General features: G+C 48.6%; 2 long non-coding RNA genes across 2 annotated transcripts; one reads left to right on the plus strand and one right to left on the minus strand.

The window, feature by feature from the left end:
- Positions 1-1,457: 1,457 nt before the first annotated feature.
- On the minus strand, positions 1,458-26,883 carry LOC140700703 (uncharacterized). The gene is made up of 3 exons (XR_012079259.1): positions 26,659-26,883; positions 2,171-2,338; positions 1,458-1,777 (listed from the first exon to the last, which is right to left on the minus strand). It is a non-coding gene; the product is annotated as an uncharacterized lncRNA (long non-coding RNA).
- Positions 16,178-21,968, plus strand: LOC140700936 (uncharacterized). The gene is made up of 3 exons (XR_012079696.1): positions 16,178-16,264; positions 21,296-21,410; positions 21,704-21,968. It is a non-coding gene; the product is annotated as an uncharacterized lncRNA (long non-coding RNA).
- Positions 26,884-27,420: the final 537 nt, after the last annotated feature.

Here is a 27,420-nt window from a genome sequence, read left to right on the forward strand (position 1 = left end):
ATGATTTTTAACTGGAAAAGGCTGGCCTCTATGTAGCCCCGACGTTGGATTATATGTGAGTCTCTAAGGTGGTTTAAGTTCTTTCCCAAAGGGCTGCTAATCATCACACAAATTACTGAATGCAGTGTGTTCCAGGTACTCGCAATATTTGTAGTATGAAAGAAGGTTGAAACTGCCCAAGAAAAGAAGCCCTCGAGCCAGGGACCAAATTCCTGCACCCACATGGGAGAGGAAAAGAAGCAGATGATTGTGAGAAAGAAGTGATGAATGATGCTGTGGATAATATAACCCTCAAAGTCTTGGAGGGGTGAGGGTGTGACAAAGGGCTCTGTTTTAATGGCCTTTGAATTCCCTTGCCTGGCTTTGAGAAACAATGAGCAGAACAATGCAATAGTAACTGCAAAAAGACGTCCAGAACTATCCGGATTTCACCTCTAGCTTTATTATCAACTTTGCATCCCCTCTTCAGGCCTCAGTTTCCCCATCTGTACTTTAGGGACATTGACGGGCACCTTCCCTGAGAACTCTCTACCTCTGACACTCTCTCACAAGCCAGTCTGCTTGGATTTAAATTCCAACTCTGCTATGTTCTACCTGTGTGACCTTGGATGAGTGACTTATCTTTTCTGTATCTTGTTCCCTTATTTTTAAACACGGTTAATAATTGTCCTACATGCTGGGGTTGTTGTGAGATGAAGATTAATATATGCAATGTTCTTACGATGGTGCCGGGGACCTAGAAGAGCACTATATTGCATTGGCTAATGTCATCAATATGGAAGCCACTTGGTCCATGAGAGACCCCCCAAGTGACTGGGTGAAGAAGCATGCTGGTCTCATCTAGAAGGGTAGGAAAGAGGGGGAATCGAGAACAGGGGTGGGCCACCTTTTCCTATAAAGAAACTGATAGTAAGTATTTTAGGTTTTGTGGGCAATGTGGTCTCTGTAACAACTGCTCAACTCTACCATTGTGGTGGAAAACAGCCGCAGACAACACATAAACCAATGAGCATGATTGTTTTCCAATAAAACTGTATTTACAAAAATAGGCAGTGGGCCCCATTTTCAGATCCCTGTTCTCAAACAAGGGACCTTAGAAAGAAGGACGGTGACTTCTCCTCTCCAGTGGACAGAACTAAGAAATTTCATGCTTCCAGACCCAAACCAGAGACCTGACCACTCGTGGCTATAAACTCACCAAGAAAGTAAAGCTTCCAACTCACAGAACAAGCAAATAATAAACGAGTTTTGAAAATAATTAAAATTGAAAATTGATTGTCTGGGCCAGAGCAGATTTATGCAAAGGGCCCTGACTCCATGGGGAGTGAAAGGAGGGTTTCTAAGCTCTGTGTTGAACAAGCTAAGCATTTTTTCAGATTATTCCCAGCATAATATGCCAAAGGGAATAGGCTCCATTTATTATTTCCTTAAAAAAATCAATGGGCTGAAACATTCCCTCTAGACCTATAATATTTATTTCAATGTTCTGTCAATAAATATAACAAGGTTAGCTTTCTATCAGTTTAGTTGGAAGAATCATTTGAGGGAAGTTCTATTTGTTAAGCTCGATTACAGAAAGCAATCAATAGGGGAAAATTCCCTGGTCACTATAGGCAAGAAATATAGAGCTCAGAGGAGCCATCCCAGGAAAGAGATTGATGCCACTGCCCCATCTTCTCCCTCCCTCCCCCAGAAGAAGGAGATGTGGGTGCAACATTGAGTTCTGGAGTGTCAGGCTGGAGCAGTCCCCATCTGGTGCTGATAGGGAAACTGAGGCCTGGAAAGAGAAAAGGAATTATTCAGACTCATAGAGTACCAGAATCTAAACTAAAAGCTAAATATGATGATCTTGGATTTCTCTCAGGTCATGAGTTGTCCAACTAACTCAGGTTGGACAGTGGGATACAGAGATCCACGGAGAAAGAAGGATTTTTTTTTCTTTCATTTAAATTCAGCTTCATTGAATAGGGCTTTCCAAATGACAGTAGGGTCTCAGAAGGGTATTGAAAGGACAGGGCAGAAATATACCCTCTATGAACTGGGGATTCCTAGGGTCTTGGAGGTTTAAGGGAGAAGTTTCACCATTTTGCCCTCACCCTCCAACACACACACATACGCACACACATATGCACTCCTGGCTGAGCTGTCTCTTCTAGAACTTGAGTCTCACCTTTTGGCACTGCTGCTGGACTGGGCTGGATGAACTCACTCAACTGTACCTAAGCTTTCCATAAGATGAGTCATGGGAAACGTGGGATTTGGAGTTGGAAGGCTTGACAAGTTGACTCAGCTTCACCGTACCAGGTGGAGTCACTTCACCTCTCTAAGCTTCTCTTTCCTATGTATAAAATGGGAATCATAATGACAACAACTTACTAATAAGGTAAGGTTATAAGGCATACATGATATTGCCAGACAGATAAAAATTAGTACTAGTATTATTGACTGTTGAATTATCATCAAAAGCATTTATTGAATGCTTTCTGTATACCACACATTGAGCCGATATACATTTTATCACATTTAATTCTCACAACACTATGAGGAAGATGACATGAATATTTCCATGTTACAAGTGTGGATAATAAGGCTTGCAGGTTAAATAACTTTAACCCAAGGTCACAAAGCTAGGAAATGGTGGGGTGAAGATTTGAACTCAAGTTATCAAACTCCAGAGTCTGTACTTACAGCTTCTACAATCAGAATTACAGTAGGTCCTGATCCAGAAAGAGAAAGTTGCCTTCTCGACCCTGCTCCCATTCCGCAATAACCACCTCATTCAAGTAATCAGGGTCCTAGAATGCACCTGAGTCTTCATTTCCCACCCTTAGGTCTTCATGGCCTTGAATATCCAAGTGAGACTTCAGTGAGTCAAGTGCTTTGTGGAGACTGTGCAAAGGAGAGATCGCCACGCTCCATCAGTAAGAGGTCTTGGACTTTGGCTAACTCATCCCTTACCCAGACTAAATTATCCTGAACAGAAAGTAGCAACAACTATCCTATCACTGAAGTTGGGTGTTGCTGGGGAAATTGGAAGAGAAGAATTTAACTAATGTGGTTGAAGAAATTATTTATTGAGTTCCTAACATGCCAGGCACTATTTTAGATTCTAGAAATACAAATATATTTAACCGACTGCTGAGCATTACTACTATGGTGCTCCTCAGCATCTCCAAATCTGAATTCAGTATCCCACCAACCAATCACCCAGGCCAGAAGCCTGGTAATCAGACTCTGCTCCACCTCTCACCTGGCCCAGCACACATTTATTGCCCCTGAGAACATGTGCACTCACATCATTCGATTACTTGTAGCCCACAGCTGACCCATGGCAAGAAGTCCAGTCTTTTTGTTTTGTTTGGGGGTTTAGGGGGGGAGAGGGGACAGGGGATTACGTTTACTTATTTATTTATTTACCTTATTTAACAGAAGTACTGGGGATCTAATCCAGGACCTCGTGCTTGCTAAGCAGATGCTCTACCACTGAGCTGTACCATCCCCCCTAAGAAGTCCAGTCTTTTGAAGAGTTATCTTCCACTCTACCTCCTTGTACCTCCCCTACCAAGTGTTTCTGGGAATCTTAAGGGCTGCCACTCTGTTCCCATAAATCAGTCCTGACTTCTGTTCATTGTACTGATAATCAGCTAAACACCACAGCCTTGGGACGCAAGTGTTTTGCAGCAACGCCCCTCCGAGTGACTCAAACAGAACTGGAGCTTAGACTCTTTGCTCTGCTAAAGAGAACAGTCTCTCTGTGTTAGGTTAAGCTAGAAAATCCCACCACAGTGTTCTTGAGCATCACATTGCTCCAATATTCAGTCATAAAGGTCTTTGATTCACAGCCCTTTCCTCCCGGAAGATAGCTCCCAACAAGATATCCAAGCTGGGCTTGTCCTAGAGCACCTGACCAGCCTTAGAAAGAACAGTGAGTACACAGACAAGCATGTACATGCGCTAAGGGTAAGGGCTGAGCAACCTGATCTGAAACCAGTAAGCGGAACTCTTGTCTTGTTGATACTGTCCCCTTTTAAACATTTCAAGTCCATTTATTCCTCTGTCCATCTCTACTATCACCAGCATTTGAGTCCAGACCACCACCATCTCTTGTCTGGACTACTGTAATTGCCTCCAACCTAGTTCCCTCTGGCCCCTCCGATCCATCCTCCACACAGCCACCAAACTCAATGTTCTAAAATGCAAATCTGATCATGCATACCTTTGCTTACAGCGCTTCAGTGGATTTCACTGCACTGAGGACAAGATTTAAATCCTACTGTCTTATTCTGTTCCCCCCGAAACAGACCCTGAGACCTGGACTTAGGTGCAGGAGGTAGTCCCAAGGAGCACAAGTAAAGTAGGGAACGGGGAAAGTTCACGGAAAGAGGAGAAGTCCTGGGCTTATTCTCTGTTGTCCGCGTTATGTCGCAGCAATCCTAGCTCCCTTCTTTGTACGCTGATCTACGCGCATGAGGAATCCAAAATAACTAGCAGGAAGGCTTTGTTTTAGGTTCAATGGAGTCCTTATTGTTTCCCCTTGTGGACTGGGGGAACTCTACTCCCACAGAGCCTGTGTTCTAGGACAGGAGCACAGGTTTCCTCAAGTGGGTCCCTGGAAGGGATGGTGAGAGTGCCCCATCTCACTTCACCCCTTGGTTCTCAGATCCATGTATTCTAGCTATCGCAGCACAACACTACTCAACAGCCATAGTGTGATGTACATACAGCATCTTGGAAAATAGAATCTTAACTTTGTAGGGTACCATTTCTTAAGCTGCCACTTTGCTGAGTTTTTAAGGGGCCATTACAAGGTTGTATCAGGCCAGCATCTTCCAGGTGAACAATATACAATGGGACCAATGAGTCTCAATGTCAAGTATCCACTGTCACACCTTTGCTGTAAAGTGGCTCCTTTGGTCTGAGATGATGCTCTGTGGAATCACATGTCAGTAAACCAAGTACTCTGTAAGCCTTTGGACGGTAGTGCTAGAATAGGAACTGCAGGCAAGGAAGACAAACCCATAACCAGAGTATCTGTCATTCTCAGTAAGGACAAATGGCAGTCCTTTGTAGGTGAACTTGTCATCAAGTGGCCAATCATTCTCTACAAGGATCGGTATCATGTTGAGGGTTCTGATGGTATTGGTTTCTTCTGCTGACAGGTCATACATTTAGCAGCTACATTAGCTAAATCAGCCTTGGTGAGAGGTGACCCATGTTGTTAGCTCTATGCATAGCCTCCATCCCACTACCGTGCTACCATTGTGCATCTGTGGGATGGATGAGGACAGAGGCTGACTGATATCCCGTGCATATCAAAAACATTCAATATCTAGGGGGGTTTTTCAAACAGTAAATTACATTGTCTTTCATTTACAGACATCTTAGGGGGAAAAGGTGGTGTCTGGGAAATAGCACATGAGTGAGAAGCACCAATGGGAAGCCTGGTATACATACACCAGTGGGCTCTAAGTAGAGTGAGTCTGGGGTCCTGAGAGTGGCTGTCTAGGAAGAGGCTTCTCTCTGCTACCCTCAGGTTTGCACCAATTCATCTGCCTGCCAGCTGCCTCCTCACCACACTGACCAGGGCCAAGACCACATTCTGCAAACACTACAAGTAAGTACTGTTCCCTCTAGGAGTCTTCTTGTCCCTTGGTTGTTTAATGCCTTTCATACACTGGGTGCTCTCTGGTGAGCACTCATGGGAGACACAAAAATCTGAAAACTTTGTGTCCATTCCCATAAGGCCATCCACACCCCTTACCCCAAACTTCTCTCTGATCATTCAAACTTGCTTCTTCCAGGCGCTCGACCGATTAGCGAAGCAATTCACCACTGCCCAATAGTCTCTGTATGTGCTCACCTCAGACTACATCACCCTCCATGAAAAGTTTACAAACAAACTGGGATTGCTTGAAACTCTACCTAGTAAAAGATACTCTCTCAACACTGTTCTTTAGGGCCACCAACATACTGAGCTGACCCATCTGTGAACCAACCCAGGATTTTTCCTTCTCCATCAGCTGGTCATGGGATCTCTCCACAAGGTGGTAGGTATGAGGTAAGGGAAAGGTGTTGGCTCGGCAAAGACAGATGACACGGAAGGCTAAGGCACCTGTGAGTGCACTTACTTGTGCCCCCTTGACCTGGTGAGATCTGACTTATAAGTGCCCTTGCCACCATACAGTGGATTGCTGATGCATCTACCACCCTGATGATTCCGATCTGACAACATCCAGCTCAGGCTGGGCATCTTTGGCCATAGAACCCCTTGATGGTCCATGCTTGGTGCTTGGTCCGTGCTAGAGCCCAGTAACATTACAGGGAGCTGGTTTTCGAGCACTGAGTACCTTCTGCTATAGAAGGCTTGGCCTTGCTCCACAAGTCTCCGAACAGGGCTTCCCAGACTCTACCATGAATTCCTCTAACAATTTTGTAATTATCAGGTCACATGGCCCAAGCAGCAAGGTGGGTTACACTGCCCCCTAGACTTGCTGCCAAACCCTCTTTTGATCTAGGGCACATTCAAAACTGGCAACTTCCTGAGCCACTCAATAAATGGGTTGGAACACTATCTCCAAGTGTGGAAAGCATTGCCTCAAAACTCCAAAGAAGCCCACCAAGCACTGTGACTTTTTCTTAGTGTTCAAGAAGCAACACGTCTAAAAGCTTTACCAATGTGCCCAGCCCTGGATCTTTGCAGGACTTATCTTCCACCTCCTGACATGCTTCTCTCGTACGGGGCATCCAGAGCGCTTGCCACTTTCTGTTCATTGGGTTTAATGAGAATGATGCCACCAAGATAGTGGCTCAGCATGACGTTTTCTAAACGTCAAGAAAATCAAGGTCCTTTTAGACTATATTGTGACAGAAAGCAAGAAAATTAACATAGCCTTAGGGCAAGACGGTGAATATATATTGCTGTCCTTCCCATGTGAGTACAACCTGCTTCTAATCCTTTTTCCTGACATGAGTTGGAAAGATCAAATGCTGCATGTGAAATGCTGGAGGCTATGTTGATCTGTTCTAGTAAAGATACCATTTCCAGCACAGCAGCTACAACTGGGGCTCCCACTTGCCATGGTAGCCCACTGTCATCATCCCTGACCAGTCTGGATTTTTCAGGGACCATACCAATGAGTTAAATGGGAATCTGATGGGGAAAATCAACCCTGAATCCTTTATATCTTTGGTGGCAGCACTAATTTCTACAATGCCACTTAAGGTATGGAATTGCTTCAAATTTAGTATCTTAGCTAAGGAGTTGGAGAGCACATCTAAAGGCCTCCATTTGGGCTTCTGATCATAACGGTTAGAAATTATACACAATTTTATACCCTTATTTTACACTAATTTTATATTCAGAAACCAGGCAATGAGCAAAGAGCCAGAGCTAAGCTGGGACTCTCCAGATACCCTCACTCTATTGTGGAGGCCATTGTGGCATTTGGGTTCTCTTCTCAGACCCTCAATCGGATGGACCTCAAAAGAGCTTCCTGTTCTTCCTTTCCCCCAATGTTACCCTGAAAAATAGCCATAGATCTCTTGGGAGGAAGAGTGGGAAAATATTTGTTGTATATACTCAAAATGATGTTGTAGGACCTTTCCTCAAGGGCCATTAACTGCCCCTTCAATCAATGGACTCTAAACAAGTGGCTCAGATCTTGAAAATGGGGAAGAGCTCCCTATTTTCTGTTGCAAAACCTGCCAGAAGCCTTTTGCTCACCTGCTCTTAATCTTTTTTGGTTGCATAAGTCAAGCAATATTCATGTTGGCTACTATATCTCTAGTCCCTAGGAACATGGTCCATTAGCTATCAGCACAGATCCCTTTGGGTCAAAGCCCTAGAAGCTTTGCTGCTTATGGTAAACAAGTCCACCTTTCTCCTGTCAGTTATCTGTTGGTTTGTGGCCTCTGCTATTCCAAAATAGTGTCATCCCCATGGTCACTAGGGAGCCCAATCCCACAGCAGCATGTCTTACCATTAACCTTCGCCTCCAGAAGATAACCACCACAGAGATTGTCAGTGATGCTGCATCCCCTGACCAGCTTAGTCCTCATTACTTTAGTGAAGGGAGCATGCTCTGGACCCTTCCAGAGGACATAGTTGTCTGGTCTCATTGTCTTGTGCTGCATCTCTAAATCCTCTGACCATTTCTTCTTCAATATGCTACCAAAGCAATTCCACCACGTCCATCTAATTTACTGGAGGTCACCACGTCCAAACTTCATGGAGCTAGCCCATCAGTATATTAGCACTGGCTTGGAGTATCCTTGCCAGATGTTAAATCCTAACTCCCAGAAAAGTAATCCTATATCAGCAAACACTCCCCGATCTAGACTTATTGTTCCCACCCACCCCCACCACAGTTCAAAACCTTAAGGATCCACCTCTTCATATGTAACACTGCTTCCTACTGGTACGTATCGACAGTTCATGCTGCTCTTTTGGTGAATGAGCTATTTCTTTCTAGAGCAGGATCTGTATCCCCCTGCTGTAGCAATGCTGAAACCTGACCCCACCCAGTTAGTTTTTCCACTTCTATGATGACCTTGAGTCACATGTTAAAGATACGGGAGTCACAAGATGGAAGGAGTCTGGGTCCCTAATCGCCACTTGGAAGAAAGTCACCAGTGTTTGGGGACATCTATTTTGGAAGGAAGAAATAATTTTTACTCTGTTAAAGTATTGAGATGTTAAGGGTTTATCTGTTGCAGCAGTTGGCTTTAACTTAACGAATATCAGTTCTAATTACCTCCATGCCTTAGAATCCAGGACAAACTGATCCAAGTCTCCAGAAAGAGGAGGAAATTTTCCCTTAAAGCCAAATTCTTCCTCATACCTCCATGTTTTCTTCTCCAGGATTAACCTTCTCCCAGGATAATTAAAATTATGAATGTCAGTCACTCCCACAGAAATCTTACACCCCCCCAACCCACAGAGATATAGTCAGGCCCTAGAACCCCCAAAAGACCATTAAACAATAATCCAACATGAATATATTTCCCGAAGTGTGAGCTTTCAGCCTTAATACCACACATGGGTCCTCACTAGCCCCACAGTTTTGGTGAGACTGTGCTCAGCCCAGTTTCTTTTTATTCTCTCATTAGCATTTCAAAAAGTCTCACCCATATTCACCTTTTCAAAAAACAAAACAAAACAAAAAAAGATTTTCGAATCAAAGGAAAAGGAAGAGAAGGAAGAAGAGAAAATGCAAAAAGAAGGAAAAAAGAGGAGAGGGAAGAGAACTGTATGTGAAAGATGCTACTGTGCTACCTGTAGCCCACAAATTATCCACAATGGAGACTTCAGAAGACATCTCTTGTTTTGTCAGAGTCAAGGTCAAGAAGCAGTATCAAGTCTGAGAAAGAACTCCGTATCTAGAGTCTGGAAGATGAATTATGAACCTGACTCAGCCACTCATTGGCCCTTAGTCTTGTCTTCTTGCTGGGTCTTGGTTTTTGCATCTAAAGGTAAATCCTATTTCCCAAGCCACACAAGCCAGAGTAAGAATGAGATCAAACAATAGCCCAAAAGAGACAGAAATGGATGTGCCATCACTGGTATCAGTGCTACTGCCACTACTGCTGTCACTGAGCCGCTGGCAGCACCATCCAACCATTCATGCAGCAAATGTCTATTGCATGTGCTGAGATAAAAGAGTAACAAAGTACCGAAGAAGAAAGGGCGGGGGATAAATTAGGAACTTGGTATTAACAGACACACACTACTATATACAAAATAGATAAACAGCAAGGACCTACTGAACAGCACAGGGAACTACATTCAATTTCTTGTAATAAGCTATGATGGAAAAGAATCTGAAAATACATGCATATATATGTATGTGTATGTATAACTGAATCACTTTGCTGTACACCTGAAACTAACATTGTAAATCAACAACACTTCAATAAAAAACAAAATGTAAAATAATGTAAAAAAAAATTTTTTTAAAGAGTAACAAGGAAGTCATAGCCCCTACTCTTCTAAAGCTTACATTCTAGTGGAAGAAACAAGTCTGTATTACATAATCAAATAAATTAGCGTATAATTACAAACTGACAATAAGTATTCTGAAGGACAGCAAACCATTCTATGAGAACAAATAAAAAATGAGTTGGCTTAAATGCTTCTCTGAGGACATAACCTTTGAACTGACATCTGAAACACGAGTGGGCGTTAACCAGGTGAAAAACTGAAAGTGGAGGAAGAACATTCCAAGTAGGTGGCACAGCAGGTGCTGAGACTCTGAGATGGGGGAGAGGGGCATGAAAGTGTTGGTGGAAGTAGAAGGCCAACATGGAGGGATCACAGGACAAGGGGGAGGCTACCATGAAATGAAGCTGGAGAGGCAGGCAAGGACCAGGTCCTGTGGGCCTTAAGACCTCATTACAGATTTTGGTAAGACCTCAGGGGCTAGTGGAGGAGGAATTTGGTGTTCAGAAAAGATCACTTTGGCTGTGCAGTGGACGATAGACTGGAAGCATCAAGAGTAGAAGCAAAAAGACCAATGAGGAGCCCTTCCCAGTGGTAATTCAGGCAAAAGCCAATGGAGGCTTAGAACGTGGGTATAAAATCAACAGAACTTGGGTGATGGGTGGATAATGGGCTAAGAGCAGCTGCTGCTGACATCTTGTGCTCTCAGCATCTCATGAAACTTGCAAGATTCTTTTGGTTTTGAACAATGGAATCTCACTTTGCATAGGGCTTAGATTTTGAAGTCCGTGCATAAGATAAGAATTACTGCATTTGGTCAAAAGTACCTTTGAAAAACTCTTTGACCACTCATAAAGTCCAGTATCTATAGGTTTGTTTACAGGACCATGAACAGGAATTTTTAGGCACATCAAAGTTAGAGAGGCATTGAACTAGAGTAAAGAAAGCCACAGAAGGAAAGTCCATATGCAAACGTCTGGGCATTCAAAGCGCTCTGCCTTTAAGATAACTAACTATTCAAAGCCTTAGCTTAGAATGAGGTGATGGAAGGGGGTTGGGGGGGGCGGCAATCTAGGTATGGAGAGGAGAAAGGGGTGGGAATCTTTCAAATGCTCCCACTTACCTGAATGTTTATTTCATTCAGTTTTAATATTAAACCTTTATAACTCCAACACATACTAATGTATTGGCTTCTTATATTAGGTGGTCTGTGTGTGAGAGTCCCACCCCAACATCTCCCCCAACCTCCATTCCTCCTTCCTGGATAGTGAGTGCTTCCCCAAGAGCCCTGCTCCTGTCCCACTCCAGACCGATCTGAAGTAAGGCAGATCTAAGATGAGCCCAGCCTGGATCAAGCCAAGACTCTTGTGCCAATCAGGGTACAAGTTCATGCTATGGTGACAAACAACCCCTTAATGGTAGTGCTTCAAACAACAAAAATTATTTCTTACACATGCCACTTGCACTTCATGGATTGGTTGGGGCTCTGCTCCAGGTCTCCTCACCCAACTGAATGGAGCAGACTCCATTTCCAACATTGCCAGTCACCGAGGCAGAAGGAAAAAGCAATTAAATGCCCAGACATGGCATGAGTCACTTCCACTCACAACTCATCGGCCAAAATTAATCACCAGGCTGCACCCAACCACAAGAGGGCCAAGAAGTACAATCCGTCCATGTGTTCAGCAGGTGCATAGCCAGAAATATTTGACAAACAACACTAATGACTTCCACATGCTCTAAATGTACAATGACAAGGAAGAGGAGAGGCGAGCATTAATTATTAAGTCTGTGTTTGGATCCTGGGCCCTGTGCAACCATGTGGATGAGTAAAATGTGCCCCACTCATGTCCCAGAGGGCAGAGTCTGTGCCCAGAAATAGACTCCCAGACGCATTTGGATCAGCTATCTTGGAAATTAAAGGGATGTTCCAATAGAGGCAGCTGACAGCCTAAGGCTTGGCTCCACTACCTCTCTACCCTATCCCCAGGCTCTATGGAGACCAAACACAGCCTGAGGAATATTGAAGCTGGAGCTCACACTGTCACCAAAAATCTGTGACAGCCCCTGGAAGTGCCTGGGCCGGGAATAATGAATATACAGCTGAATCCCTGCCCTCAAGGAGTTCCCAGCATAATGACTGTTATATGTTGTGGTTGATAGTTTCCAAATATGGTCATTGACTCCTCCCTTTCATCGCTAGACACAAATGATGTTCTTCTCAACAAGTGGAACCTATTTCCCCCTCCTCCTTGAATCAGGGAGGCCTGGCGATTTGCTTTGACCAATAGAAGGCAGCAGAAATGAGGTTCAAACCTTTCTAAGCCCATGTCTTAAGAGGAATGGTCGTTTTCCATTCTTCCCTCTTGAAGCCCAGCCACCATATTGTAAGGGAGTCAAAAGTACATACTAAATTATTAGAGCCCTTAAGGAGAGAGGCCCTGGAGGATGAGCGGCCGTCTTGGACAGCCCAGTCCAGTCACACTGGGCTCCCAGCTGAGTGCAGCCTCACCTAAACCACCCCAGATGGAGCAGAACTGCCCAGCTGAGGGCAGTCACAAGGGGAAAAGTCAACTGTTACTTATTGCCACTAAGCTTTGGGTTGGTTTGTTACAGAGCAATACGTAAGTGAAAAACACACAATATCAGGTATATATGCATGGTTCTAAAGGTGCCCAGAAAAAGAGGACCTAAATTGGGTTCTTTGGGAACAGACTTTGAAATAGTTGCATGAGGTTTATGGCAGTGAGGTGGGGAGGGGGCAGTGGAGGGCTCTGGAGAGAGAAACCTATAAAAAGGTGCAGAAGCTAGCAATGGACCAGCAATGTGGTTGCATCTTTGTACCCATTCCTCAGCCAGCAATGGCTGGGGGCTGGCCCCAGCAACGGCATAAACTTGGGCCCTCTGTAGCTGAGGACAGTCCCCATGGAGGGAAGCAGCTCTGAGACCTCAGAGCTGGTGTTCTCAGGAGCTGAGGACAGAGGCACCAGCCCTGAAGAGGGGAGCTGAGAGGAGAACACAGCGTCTTCCAAAGGAGGTGATCCGGAGGCACTTGGAGGGGGACAGGGAAGTGCCTGGTGAAGCAAGGAAGGGGAGAGAATTTCCAGGCAAAGGAAACAGCAAAGCCAACAGCTCAGATGTGGGAACATGCCCGGCAAGTACAAAAAGAAAAATACATAGAAGAGGAAGTAAGAGACGAAGCAATATTGAGCGCCAGAATGTGGACTTCACCCAGCTGCAGTGAGGAGCTACAGAAGAGTTCTAAGCATGGCAAAGATATGATGAGGTATGTTTTAGAAAGACTCCTTTGGCCACAACATGGAAGATGGACCAGCAGAGTAAAGACTGAAGGTGGAGGGACTGCCAATGATGCAGGAGAGAAATGAAGTTCAACTCCTGGCTCCTGCTGGTGTAGCCTGGCCAAGTCCTGAAGTGACTCCTTCCCTTAGCAGGTGGGCTCTGCTAGGATGCCAGAAGGGGAGGGGGAGTAGACCTTGGGAGCAGAGGGGAGGGGGCTGCATGATGCTTGGCTTCTTGCAGGTAGAAGCCTCTAACCATCTTTAAGGATGGGAAGGCTCTAGTCTCATGTGCGGAGGCAAAGTACACTCTGCTCCCTTAGAGGGCTCAGCATGATCTGGGACTTCCAGGCATTCAAGTGCATCAGCCCAGATGTCCTTGTCCCAAGTGTTAGAGCCCCACTCCTTCCCAGTCAAGGTCCTGACCAGTCAAGGCATTGTCAACTTGCTACGTTGAGAATTCAATTTTCTCTGGAAACCAGCTACTCTCATAATTAAATCCTGGGCCAAACCTGAGTGTTTTTCCGCCCTCCAGATGCAGAAGGAAGTCTTTATCTGATGGCAAGGAGGCCCTCTGGCTTTCACACTTCACCTCCAATTGGTGATTAATCTCCCTCAGCCTTTCATTGTCTCTTTCCGATGCATTGAGAGCCCCCAGCAACAATCGTCTAATTGCACAGTCTTTATCATTACAATTTCCTCTGAGCCTCTCACATGTCAGCGATACTACTCCCACCAGTGTGTTCCCTGCCAACAGTGCCTGTCCCAGTTCACCACTGGGACACGTTTGAGCAACGGCACTGCTGGAGCACGTTGGGGGCTGTTAGTTCTTCCGCCCACCTCCAGTGATGGGGTTTTCATTACCACTGGCCAGTGGGTGATACAACTCCCAGCTCCCACTTGAGAGCCTGTTTCCTAGGAACCACTCCTCGCACCAACTGCAGTAGGAGGTCAGGTTCCCTAGAAACAGTTGGAAGATGGAGCCAGGCATGTAGAGGGGCTGATTGGGCAGGAATCTCGGTACCTACATCTGTGAAAGAGGAAGGGCCACAGGGCTGGGAAGAGGGAGAAGCTGGACTCTGATGCAGTGGCAACAGAGGTCTCAGTCAAACCCACGGACATCTCTAGAGCAGGTAAAATCCTTCAGAGGTGTCCCCAAATGAGGCAAGAAAAATCACTCAGACATTGGATTCAAACTGCCTTCAGGGAGGGGCTTAAACTTGGAAGAGATCATTCCCTTCAGCTGAGGACGATGTTTGGGGAGAGACTCAGTGGAAGGCTGTTGGCCACCAGGGCTCCCATTGGCAGGGAGGATGAGTACCTCAATCCTGACGGAGGTATCTGGGAACCATCCCTCAGCTTCCACTAGACCCAGAGAGCGATCCTGAGGAGGTTCTCTGAGTTTGACCACTAGGTCACTGGAGACTGGAAAGCAAGTTCATTCAGGGGAGCAAAGAGTGAGCCAAGGTGGGGAAGGGGAGATGACTGTTTTGACCTCTCCAGACCCCACTAATGGCTGGCTTCCTATGTGGGCTTAATACCTAGGACAAATTGCCCTTTAGGAATGTACATTTTGAGCATGGCCAGCATTATCTCCACGCAGGCATGCTACAGACACATGTACACACTCAGGTGCACACTGAGATTCCCAGAGGCAGGGATTCTAGCCATCGGCTTGTCAACAAATCTCAACATTCAACCAAAAATCGATCTCTGAATATCAGACTTGCAGAAACAGAGTCCACCTCTCCTTGTACACCTGGAAGGTCAAGGTACACCCAGCTGGGGTCTCGGCTCTGTCTTTAAGTCTGATCCAGATCCTGGCAGCAACCCAAAGCAAGGAGAGCCCAAGGCACACACAGCACCAACAGCAACAGTTAACATTTCCAGCTTTGCCCCAGGCGCCTGCTAAGTGCTTTACAAGCCATCCTCTCCCCTTTCATGAGGTGGGCATTCCTATTATCCCATTTTGCCGATGGAGAAGCAGAGGCTTCTAGAAGTTAGACTTGCCCATGGTTGCACACCTGGTCGGTGGCAGAACTGGGACTGGAATTTCAATAAGTTTGGACTCTTACTGTCCTTGAGACAAACAGGACATGGAGAATGGGCAGGCTCATTCACTCAGTTTCGGAAAGCCATCAGACTGAGACGTTGGTGGATTCGTGTCCCAAAGAACCATCTTACCCCAGTTAGAATTCAGGTTTCTTTCATACTAAGAGGGGAAGAGGTATGGCTGGTTGTTTCAAACTTCTTGGTGCGGAATTCTTTGTTCTTACAGCTGTTCACGTAGGTCTGGTCACAAAGTTCCTATAAACCTCCAATGAGATAAATATTATTCTCTATTCTGCAAATTTTTACCTCTGTATGAATAGGAAATTGTTATACTTTTAAAGGTCAGAGGCTTGAGAATGGGCTATCATGCATATTTCAGGCTACAGGCAGCATTCCTTTACAAAGCACAGAGCCAGCATGACTAAGCACAGGCAACAGAGCCAAAGGTTAGAGCTAAAGGAATAGATCCAAAATGGAGGCAGGTTTGTTCTGTTACACAAGTAGAGGTCTTTGTGGGGTCAGTGAAGGTGATGAGATGCGATCAGATTAGAGACAGCACTACTGAAATCCAGCCAGCTGAATTTGCTGATGGACTGGATGTAGGAAGTGAGAGAAAGAGAGGAATGGAGGATGATGCCAAGGTGTTTATGATATTGTGATTTATAATAAACATATTTGGGATTTATTATAATAATGGTACCCATTCCTGGCACATAACTCCTAAAATCCTTGGCATTTCATAAGTGCTGAGAGCAATAAAGGTGTCCTTTGTTATGTCAGTGAGGTAACTTTTGGAAGGTCCTTAGGTAATGGAAGGATGGGGGCTGGTTGCCAGGAGAACCAACCACATGATTAAAGGGTTGGAACTTTCAGTCCCACTCCCCATCCTACTTCCACCCCTGCCACCTCCAGGGAGGAGAGAAGGGTTGGAGATTGAGTTCAATCACCAATGGCCAATGATTAAATCAATCGCATCTATGTAAGTCGCAAAAGGACAGGGTCCAGAGAGTGGGGTCCAGGGGAGCTCTTAACCTGTGGCTCTGATGCTGTCCCCAGGTAGACAACATCAGAAATGGGTTGAATTGTAGGACACCCAGTTGGTGTCAGAGAATTGCTTGGTAGTGTGGAGGAAAACACACACACACACACACACACACACACACATAGCAGTTGGTGTCAGAAACTGATTATTTTGTCCTGATTAGTGGCAGGAAGGACTTGTCAAGAGACAAAGTGGGAAAGACTGCAGGTGAGGCAGGTTTGGGGGAGACCAGAAACCCCACTTTGGACATGTGGAATTTGAGACTTACGGAGTAACTTATACTGAGTACTGGGTAATGGTATTGAGGAGTCAGCTGAGCTCCGTGACATCATACAATCCAACTGGGTATGACAGATGGGGCTCAGGGACACAGTGGAAGTGGGTGACACAGGGGGCTCCATAGCACAGGGACCTGACTCTCAAATCCTGTCACCTGACATTCCAAGATCCATTCCAGGCTCCTATGACAGCCTAATCTGTGAATGATGGACAGATAGATAGACAGAAAAGTCTCCAAGTGACAATAAAGAGTCAAACTGTGTACCTGTGTGGATCTGAGTTATGAGTGTATTTAGAGGTAAGAGGAGGGGGGTCAGGACACATACAGTGTGTCCCTGTGTATGAGGTACCGATGGTGAGTATGCATGAGTGCCTGTGTGTGTGCATGCGCTTTTGTGTGTGTTGTGTGTACATGCTCCTGTGTGTTGGTGTGTACCTACTTCTCTGAGTGTTTATGTGTGCATGCTTCTATGTGTATACGTGTGTGTACATGAGCTCATGCTCCCATGAGTATATGTGTGTGCGCTTCTATGAGCGTGTGTTCTTGTGGCAGTGCAGTTCCAGGAGCTGGACACAGCCTGGAGTGGGCAAGCATGTACGAGAGTATCACAGTGGCCTTGGCAGCTGGGGGCACACGGATATGAGAGAGGAAGTGAAGTCAGCTCAGGACCTGGCACACCCACACCGTAGACGCCCACAGTTGTGAAAGGCATAGAGTAAACAAATCACTGCCATCAGCGTTTGGAAAGGAGCACTTGGGGCACCTAGAGAGGGGATGCAATGCCCCCTCAGCCACCCTGAGCCACATGGGCCCCCGGAAACCCTGCTCTGACTGTTCCAGGATGTGGAGGTCCCTGCAGCTCCCCAATTGCATGCCCTCCTGCTCCCTCAGGCGGCTCTCAGGTTGGACTGGGGGAACTGCAGACACAGCTCAGGGGAGGGAAGCTGGTTAACTCTCCATTTGCCATTAAACATAATCAAGAAGAAATCCGTATGGAGCCCACCGCTCTGGCCGATAAGTGATTCCCCAGAACAACAGATAAAAGCCTGGCACTAAAAGTGCAGCCAGAAACGATGTGTAATTGGGATGAAAGAATCCTTAAATCTGCACGCGGCTTTTAACTTCGGAGGCTTAAATTACAATTAATAGTTCCCTTGAAGAAGGCAGGAGGGGTGAGAGAGGAATTCCAAGACCTGAGCTCAGAGCCTTGGGCTCCATTCTCAGCTTTTCAGCGTTTAAGAGGTGCTGGGATTGGGGAGCAAGGAGGGAGGAGAAAGCTGGGGATGGGAGGAGAGGTTTTTCAGGGTCTCAAGCCCCCTGCTTGCGTTGCATCCATTGCAAGTTCCAAGCTCACCAGTTCCCAAACAAGTTCAATCAAGCTCCTGGACCTCTGCCCAGCACCCCACCCGCCATGGCATCCCTGGAATGTTGCTAATGGCAACAATGACCAGACCCATTTTGCAGACGGGAATGAAGGAGATACATCTGCCCTAAGGCTCTGGAGTGCAGCTAATTCGCCTGCATCTCCAAAACAAGGAGGTATCTGAGAGCCCATCCCACCTTATGATTCACCGGGGCAACAGAGGCACGGAGATTCAGAGATGGGAAGGCGTTTGGCCAACATCACACACAGCAACAATGTGGACTTAGCATCAGAACCCATGCTTCTGACTCCAGTGGCCGTTCCCTCCTCTGCACCCCTGGCCAATGAGCCCAGAGTTCTCGGAGGAGAGCATGGGTCTCTGGCACCAGTCACGCAACCCTTTCCCTCCCCAGCCTGTTCCCCGAGGAGGGGACTGAGCCCTGACTCTGCCTCCCTGGGGAAGGTTGGCAGCCCTCCCCCACCCCCCGGGCCTGCCCCCTCCATTTCTGCTTGCTGTGGTCTGGGTTGCCCGCCTTCACCCCCGCACAAGGACATGCCAACTCTTCCTCTGCCAGAGACTCCCTGCTATCTGCTCCGGTATTATGCCCTGACCCTTCCTCTGGGATTCTGCCCTAGGAGCAAGCCATTGGCAACAGGCTGTGGACAGGTGTTCAGGTGGGTGGCAGCTAGGCGCAAATCATAATCGTGAGGCTGGCTGGCTGTCCTCCAGCAGTGGGGGCTGGGGCCCTCAGATGACACCAACACATAGTCACAGGGAGCCTTGAGAGTTGCCCGGGCGTTACCGGTGCTGGCTGAGCGGCGACTCCACAGACTCCTGTGCTGGCGGGAACTCCAAACCTCCCTCCCATGAGCTCATGGGTGGCGGGTTGCCCAACCTCGTGGTTCATGGCTTTGGAATGTGTTCTCTAGGCTGGCCTGCATCAGTCCCCCTCATCTTGCCACAGAGAGTGCTGCTGCCTGCTCTTGGCCCTTCAAAGCTGGGCAAATTCCACAAACGTCTTTTTCTTTAATCCTGACAAATTGCGTAAGCCCGTGCGTGCACATCTGTGCGTGTGTGTGTGCACAAGCACGGTGATACAAGCGTCTGGGCTCATGGACACCTGTCTATGCACGAGTGGGCACGCGAGCACTAGCTGTGTGTGCGTGCACGTCTGTTTTGTGTGCGTGTGTGTTTTGTGCGTGCGTCGTTTTAAAAGAACGCAGAGGAATCCGCTCGGGGCCGTGTGTAGCCGGGCCTTATTTATAGCTCTCCTCTGTCTGGTTCGTTTCCTCTAACCTCCCTGCAGAATGATATGAATGAAAATGACACTATTGACTATCTTGGTAACCATAAAAGACCTTATAGAAATAAGATTTTTATAGTTTGTGGACTGGGAGAATCAAAAGTCTAAGAGTTATGGACTCGAAGGACAGGAGAGAATCATGCCGAGGCAGGAGGAGAGGTCCCCACGGTGGATCGTTGGTGGGTTTTTTAAAACAAACTCATATAAATAAAGAGATTGTCTTGAAAGAGTTATGAGAGCCCTAAAGCCGGTGGCCCATATCTCCGTGGCTTCTGTGAGGGTGGGAGGGAGGGCATGCCGTCTGCCGATAGGAAACCCTCCCTTTATCAAAGTTTCTGGCTCTGGCCTCCCAAGGGAGGTGAAGGAGGCTGCAGCAGGGCCCATGCTGCTTTCTCTCTGCTGAGGAGTGTCTGTATTTGGCAGCCCCGGGAGAAGAGCGCCAGGGCTGGCCGCCCACAGCTAGTGTGGATTGGTATACCCTGCGGCGGGGATCGAGCCGCAGATTCTGGGTCAGCGGCCCCTCCAAGCTTGGGTGGAAACCCCTCCCCGCTGAAGGTCAAGCATCAAATCCTGCCCCAAACCCTGACTCCCCCAGACCCTTCATGGGGGGCACGTCATCACCACCACCCACAACCTGCCGAGAGAACCCCTCCCTCCATCTCCCAGGCTAAGCCTGATCACATCCGTTTTAGCAAAATCCAAATCCAGTTCCACAAACCTTTACCAGGGCCTACCTTACACGTGTACCTTTAGAGATGAACAAGACTCCATCCTGCCCTCAAGGAGCTCCCTGTCTGGTTGGGAGGATGGAGACAGGGAAGCGTGCACAGGGAGAGTGGACACGCCCGCGCAGGTGCACAGGCACGCTGCTACAGACAGAGCACCAAGTGTTGAGACTTGATGATGAAACTCCTGCCTTTATTCATCCCAGCAAACTAGGCGCTGGGCCTTGGGCACATAGAGCTAAATCAGACAGTCCCCGCTCTCGTCAAGAAGCCCAGGCCAGTGGGCAGAGGGACACTAACATGGACAGTCACAGTACAAATGTGAAGGGCTGAGTGGTGTCAATTGCCCAGGGAGCGTGGATCACCTCTGATGCCTGAGGGATCAGGGAAGGCTCCTCGGAAGAGAGGACATTTCTGCTGAGTCTTGAAGGACAGGGAGACGTTCATTAAAGTTGAGGAAGAAGGAGCAAGCCTGGCAGGGAAGATGGGGAATGCAAAGGCCTGGAGGTGAAAAAATACAATATGTGTTTGGGAAACTGCTTGGGTATCCAGAAGGATTGCTGGCTGGGGGTTGAGGGGTGCAATTTGAGGGGAGGAGGGATTCAGGAAGGAATACTGGGGCAGATCTTGATTATTCACCATGAATCATTTTCTGCAGTCAACAGGGCAGCCTGGAAGCACTTTCGGAAGGGGAAATTATAGTCAGATCCATGAAAGCTCACAGTGGACACAGAGATATCAGGGAGGAGGGGTGACCCTGCCCAGGGATTCATGTCATGGCAGTAACATTGATGAGTCATCTCAAAGGTAGAAATCAAGAGAAGGTGGGAAGGGATCCTCCCCAGCTTTGCATCTACAGACTGTTCCAACCCAGCTAATGGATTTTCAGACAAAGAGCAGGATGGTGCACTTAGCAGTCAGCAGCCCAGCTCCCCTGGTGTTTCTCCTTCACTCCCCCTGTCATTGCAGCACCCCACAGGCCCCCAACGTGTTCTCAGCCCTCTGGAGTCACACCAGGTCCAGACCCTCTTCCACCAAGAAAGAGATAGTTCAGTTCTGAAAACCAGACAGCAGCCACTCCATCCAGTCGGGTGGCCCATTGGAAATCACCGCCAGGCCTGAGAGGCCATCCTGCCTTCTGTCTCCTCTCCCCTGGGACCTGGAGACACGGGGTGAAGGCCAAGAAGTGCCCATGGCACTTGTCAACGCCCTGACTCCTTGTCTGCAGGCATTGATTCCTCTCCTTCCTTGACCTTTCGGGAGAGGCATCCTGAATTCCATGCCCCATCATTACAGAGCCCAGAGACTCTAGGAGACCAGCCCCCCTCGCTGCAGCCCCTCCGGGATGAGCTGTGTCTGGGAGAACAGCCTAAGCGCCACTGTCAGCCGGCCCGAGCGTGTCTGAATCGCGGTGAGTGGAGCGGGGCTGGATTCACACCGATTCAGCCGCGAGGCGAGTTTATGGTTCTTGATTACACCCAGCAGGGAGGCCTTCTTCGTGATGAGAGAGAAAATATTCAACAACCTGTCTTTGCAACGTGCTGATCTCTCAGAGAGCAGGAGAGCGGGAGGGAGTGGGGGAGGGGTTTGAGAGAAAGAGCATGATTTATGATATATGAGAGAGGAGAAGGGTTTTTTTTTAATCCAGGGCTCCCCAAAACTGCCTCAGTATTTCCCCTTTCTCATCATTTGTTTTTGCCTTAGTGTAACTTTGAGGCAAAATGATCCCATCCCTGTGGACCTGCGCAAGCTGGTGGGAAGTTTAGACGGATGTGTACCTGGGAGCCCTCATTGAGTATCCGCTCCGAGCTGGGGGAGAGGGGGCCTGAGCAGCGCTGCCTCTTCCCAAGCCCCCTTCTCTCCTTCCCAGCCCTTCCCACCTTCTGCTTTGTACTCAGACTACATCAGCTTATGATCGGCGCCCAAACACAGAGCCGGCCTCGTAGTCATGCTAATAAAGGAACAAACAGAAGAGTGGGTATGTGTCTGTTCTCCCTTCCCCAGGAGGAGACCTCCTGTGCCCACTGCAGCCCCAGTCCAGGGTTTATGTTTTGGGTCAATGAGTGAGTGAATAACAGAGTCCACATCTCAGAGAACTTCGGCACTCTGGCCAAGCTGCCCTCCGCTCCGCACGCCTTTTCTGAAGCTCATTCTGGTTTTTAATGATACATCTTATGTCCCCAGAAAAACGGGATGCCGGGGAAGTGAGGGGGCTTTTGGGAGACCACATTTTTAGCTACTTCTTGAGAATTCATGAGAACTAGAGTTTGAAATCACTGGCTCTAAAGCACCTCCCAGTGGATCGATATGGGGGATGGGAGGCAGGGGTCCTTCAGTTTCCACAAGAAACCGAGATCTTCCTTCCCAAACCATCAGAAAGGAGGCTGGGGGGAGCAGGGAGGTATAGCTCAGCGGTAGAGTGCATGCTTAGCATGCACAAAGTCCTGGGTTCAATCCACAGTCCCTCCATTTAAAAAAAATAGTAAGTGCCTAATTACCTCCTCCTCCCCTCCCCCATCAAAAAAGGAAAGAAAGAAAGAAGGAAAGAAAGAAGGAAAGAAAGAAAGAAAGAAAGAAAGAAAGAAAGAAAGAAAGAAAGAAAGAAAGAAAGAAAGAAAGAAAGAAAGAAAGAAAGAAAGAAAGAAAAAGGTAGGAAGGAAGGAAGGAAGGGAGGAAGGAAGGAAGGAAGGAGTCTGGGGACTGACCATGTTCCCTTTCCTCCTCTCCCTCAAGTCCTCTCTCCACCCTCCTCAAGTCCCCAAGGGCTCTCCAATGGCCCAACTAAGACCCCTGCCACTTCCCCTTCTATTTCGGTCTCCTTACCTAAGGGATGGAGAGGGGCAATTCAGAAGGAAAAGAAGGCATCCTTGCTTTTACATAAACAGCAGATTCCAGCCTCCAGTAAGTAAGTGTCCTGGGATCCTGAGGGAAAAGAGGGAATCAAAGGCCCAGCTGGGAAGAGGTGGGTGGAAGCCAGACCCTCCACCACCAGCAGAGAGAGGGGAGAACCAGCCCACAAGGGAACTTTGCAAGATCTCCAAAGCATACAAATTCCCTGTCTGTGGAGGAGCTGGGCACTAGCCATCTGGTCGACCCTGAGGCCGGCTGGTCACAGGCTGGCCTCTCCAGGCTGCCAGGGGTCCCAGAGGGGCCTCTGGCTGCCCTGCCTTCCTTTTCCAGGACTGAACCCTGCGGCTGCTGAGGACGCTCATCAGCCCGCTTCCCTTGCCTCTGGCTCTGTAAAACATGGTACCCACCGAAAAAGGAGGGGGGCAGCGCCGCAGGGACGAGGCCCGAACTCGGAAACTTTACGCTGAAAGTTAATCCACTGAAGCGTAGCCCAAAATAAGCGCACTGCCTAATGTGCCGGGAACTGCCGGTCGCAAGGCCAGACTGCTAGCGGATGTCTGTGCCTCTCCGCCCGGAGCCTGCATTTAGCGCCAGCGAGGGAGTCTGGGCTGGAGCGCTGCTTTCACACCGACTCGAGCCGTGAGTTTATGGATCTTGATTGCACCCAGCAGGGAATCCTTTTTAGTGATGAGAGAAAAAATATTCAACAACCTGTCTTTGCATTGGGTGTGTTGGACACACTTCCCTGCTTCGGAATCAGACATATGCAAGTTGTGGGAGTGAAACTGTTGTCAGCAGGCCAGAAACACTCCTCTCCTCTCCGAGTCCCCGTGGAAGGGGGCGGGGAGCCCAGAGCGGCTGCGGATGGCCCCAGCTCCTTGGGGAGAGGAGAGGCAGCACCCCCTCAGCAAGGCTCCCACCCGGGCCCCATCCCTGTCCCTGTGCCCATTCACCTCCTCGCCGGTCTGGTCCCCAGGCTGCCCACCTCCCTCCTCGGCCCGCAGTGATGCGCCTGGGCAGTCCTCCGGGGAGCCGGCGCCCGCGTGGGGCCCGCTGACAGCGAGCCCAGTAGAATATTGTATTAGTTGGTTGTGAGCTGTGTTCTCGTCAGGGTATCTGAGTTTCACAGAACAGACGGGGTGAGAGTTTTTGTGCTATATCCAGATTGGCTTAAAATAATGTCGTTTTTGTAGCTTATTAAACCACAGAAACTACACCAAAGTCATCTACGCTGCTGCCAGCAAACTCTCTGAGTTGGGGTTGGGGTAAGAGCTGAGCTCAGCCCAGGGCTCAGGCCCCCAGACCCCGAGGTGAGCAGGGGAGGCGGGGAGAAGAGAAGTGGCCATCTTCTCCTGATGCCTCCTGGGGAACCAGGCGGAGGGGTCCGCAGCGACACTGGGCCCTGCCCTGACCCCAAACCCCACTCTGGGACGTCTGGGATTGCTCAGGGATGGGGCCATAGGGGCCACTCTGGGCTGAGGCACTGCCCTGAGGCTGGGAGGCGAGGGGCAGAGGTGGGCACTGCCTGCAGCCAGGGGAATGCTGAAAACTGGCAAGTCCAGGTAGTGTCTGGGGAGGCTGGGTCTGGGCAAGGGTGGTGGGCATCTGAGTTTCAGCTTCTGTTTGGGTTTGCCATCCCATCCGGGGACTGCAGGAAAGATGCGGGGCTTGGGGAATTGGGAAAGGAAGGGGGCTGGCAGAGGAAGCGTGTCAGAAAAGAAGGGCTTATCGGCGCCCCTCCCTGGCCAGAAAGTCTCTTCCTTCTTGTCCGACAGACGGACAGACCATCCAGCTCCCAGTCCCAGAAGAACGGGTGTGTCTCCTACAGGTGGGGAAGGTGGAGACAAGGGGAAAGGGCTCCTATGAGATTTGGGCAAGAATAAACGCCCAAATGGCCCTTGTTCTGTGTCATCCGGCCCAGATCTGAATAACCATAGCTAGCTGCCATGTAGAGACGTATCTAATGTAATCTTCCCAAGGGGCCTCTGAGGTGCGTGCTGTAACGATCCCTAATTGTCAGAGGCTCAGAGAGATGGAGTGATTTGCCCAAGAACACACAGCTCCAGAGTGGTGATGTTGGAATTTGAAAAATGACTGTAGAATGAGAGTTCTAACCACAGTGCCGCAAGGCCTGGCTGGGATTTGAGACTCAGAATGGTATACAGTTCCATTTCTCATACAATCCCTTGCATGAGCTTTTTAGAAATGGGAAAGCCGAAAGAAAGTGAAAAACATCTGAGGAGAAATCAGCACCCACCCAGCCCCCATTTCCCTGTGTGTCCACTGGCCATGCCTCTGACCCCCCACTTCCGCAGCCTGTGGTGTCCATCAGGAGAGCACCCCTGGATTCTCTCCAGGGCCAGGCAATGCCCGGGTCACTTCTCATGGCCCTTGAAGGGCCCATGGGTGTGGCAGAAGCTCTCCTCCCATGGTCTCCATCCACCCAGACTCCCAGAAACCTAGGAGCCATTCTCAGTAATTCCCTCATGCCCCTCCGCATCCACTCTACGGCCAGATATCCAGGCTTCTACCTCTTACATTGCATCCCCTCTACTCTCCCCGTCACCCTATCCAAGCCCCGACCTTTTTCACCCTTTTACCTGGACTGTTGCATCACTCAGCTCACTGGCCTCCTTGCCTCCGTCTCGCTCCAATCCATGCTGCAGCCAGAGTGAGCCTTCTATAGTGACCCTGCCCCTCTCCTGTGTAAAACCCTTCTCGGGGCTCCCACCAGCTAAGCAGTAGGAGGGAGGTCTCACACCTGTCTGGCCTGCAAAGACTCTTCCCAAGCCACCCCTGCTCACTTCTCTGCCTCACCCCTGTGCACCTCATACACCAACCACTCAGAATGAACGGCCCTCCCAAACCCAAGCTCCTTTGCCATCTCCCTGCTTTCTCTGGGCTGGGACCACTTATCTGATACCCAAGCTTTCTGGGATCAACTTCCTATTTCCCCTAGAAACGTCCTGCTGAGAGCAAAGAGCATGACACAGAGATAGAGCATCGAAGTCGCGGTCCAGAGCCCCACGCAGGAGGCAGAGGCCCCGGCCACACCGAGAAGTCTGACAGGCAGGACCTCTCGGTGGTTAAGATTTGGGCCTGGACCCAATTCCTGGCTGTAGTATTTAGTCATATTTAAATCTCTGTGCCTTGGTTTCCCCAGCTGTAAAATGGGGTAATAATAATACCTACCTCCTAAATTGGTTATAAGGATTAAAATGTCTATGTATAGGCTTTATCCTTTAAAGACTTGGAACAGACTTGGCATATAGTGTAATATAAATGCCAGACACTAGTATTACTATCATTGTTGTTGTTGCTTTTGCTGTTATTATTATTACTACTGCCGTTACCATCATTATCTCACACGGCCCATCCAAGCCCCACTTCCTTTGACTTTGACCCTTTTCATCCCTGATGACCCTAACAAACCCTTCCTCCCTCCTCCCTTCTTCCTTTCTCTCCCCTCCCCCTTCCCCTTCTTCTTCCTCTCCTCCTTCTTCCTCCTCCTCCTCCACCTTCTCATCTTCTCCCTCTTTTTCTTCTCTTTCTCCCGTATCCTCACACACATATATGCCCAGCTTCATATATTCAGATGCTGTGAGCACACACAGCCACACACACACACACACACGCACACGCATGCATACAAGCACCCACATGCACCAGTCTCCCCAACTCAGAGGTCCTCTGCAGCCGGTGTCAGAGCCCCGGTCTCTACCTCTCTACCCCTTTGCTACATCAGAATCCAAAGTGGGGAGCCCCCCAGTGTTTCCCCAGCCAGCACCTGGCCCCCTACACGCTGGTACCTGGTAGAAAGGGGAGTGAGTCTGTGCCATGTAACCAGCAGACCCGTGTGCAGATGGGGATGGTCCCTGGGAGGATGGGAGTTCCTTCCAAAACGATCCCAGCTCAGCAGTGAGGTCTCCTTTTTCAGCTCTCACTCCAACAGGTCCCAGCCAGCCCTCCACAGTGGTGGGAGCAAGATTTCCCACCAGAATTAGAAAGTTTGTTTCAAGGGTGGTTTGTTGCAGTCTGCTCTGCAAAGTGCCCAGTGCACTCCAGATCTTCGTTCATGAGTGGCAGGCAGGACTTCCCTCATGACCTCACAGAAGCTTCTGACAGGGCCCTTTCACACCAGGAACCTTTCATAACACCCAGCTCAGGCTATCACTTTAATGCATCCAAGCCTCTATTTCAGGGGGAAAGGGGAGGTTTGGATGAGGCAAAACTGAATTTAAATCCGTAGCCTCCCTTCTGTGTGATTTCCGGGATATCACTTGACCTCTCTGAGCCTGTTTCCTCCTGGAAATAAAAATCTGTATTTGGGGCTGTTGTGGGGACTGACAAGGAAAATGAATAAGAATGCGCTAGAGAAAGTCTGAAGCGTCAGACAATGAAGGTTGTTTAGCATCACCTCGGGAGCTGTGCTGGCCTTTCTCCCATCGCTCTCCCCCAGGTCCATTTTCTGCCCTGCTCTGTGCCCCAGGAGCCTGCCAACGTGAAGGGTGTCACCCAGGCTCCCCATCCACTGGCTTCTAGTCCAATCCAGCGGCACCAGCAGGAGACAG

The sequence above is a fragment of the Vicugna pacos genome, chromosome 13 (genome assembly GCF_048564905.1).
Source record: "Vicugna pacos chromosome 13, VicPac4, whole genome shotgun sequence".
Taxonomy (NCBI): domain Eukaryota; kingdom Metazoa; phylum Chordata; class Mammalia; order Artiodactyla; family Camelidae; genus Vicugna; species Vicugna pacos.